We start from the raw sequence: 537 nt of genomic DNA, 5'->3' as shown, positions 1-537 counted from the left end.
GGGAGTACTCAGAAATTTTTTTCAATAAACAAAAGAGATAGTTTTAAAAAAATAAATAAAACACTTTCAAAAAAAAAATAAAACAATTAAAAAGTATAGCCATAAATATTGTTGGATATATATGGACGAAAAATAAAATACATCAAAACTTTATAAAACTAATCATGCATAACAAAATATGTAACATAATTATTTTGATAAAATAATTCAAATATAAAACGCGTTATAAATCACATCTCATTATTAATATTAATAAAAATATTAAAACAAAAGAGATAGTTTTTAAAAAATAAAAATAAAACACTTATGAAACATAAACAACAATGTATGAAGAATAAAATATATCAAAACTTTATAAAAATAAACTACTAAATCATGTTAAGGGAAAATTCAAACCCAAGGCATTTCATAAATTGCACGCATGCTTTACTATCTCTCTCTCTCTCTCTCTCTATATATATATATATATATATATATATATATATATAAATAATTACTAGGGCTATATATATGGGATTGGGTGAGGGGGGGGGGGGG

This window comes from Ipomoea triloba, chromosome 7, assembly GCF_003576645.1.
Source record: "Ipomoea triloba cultivar NCNSP0323 chromosome 7, ASM357664v1".
NCBI classification, from domain to species: Eukaryota; Viridiplantae; Streptophyta; class Magnoliopsida; order Solanales; family Convolvulaceae; genus Ipomoea; species Ipomoea triloba.
This window is presented reverse-complemented; position numbering follows the sequence as displayed.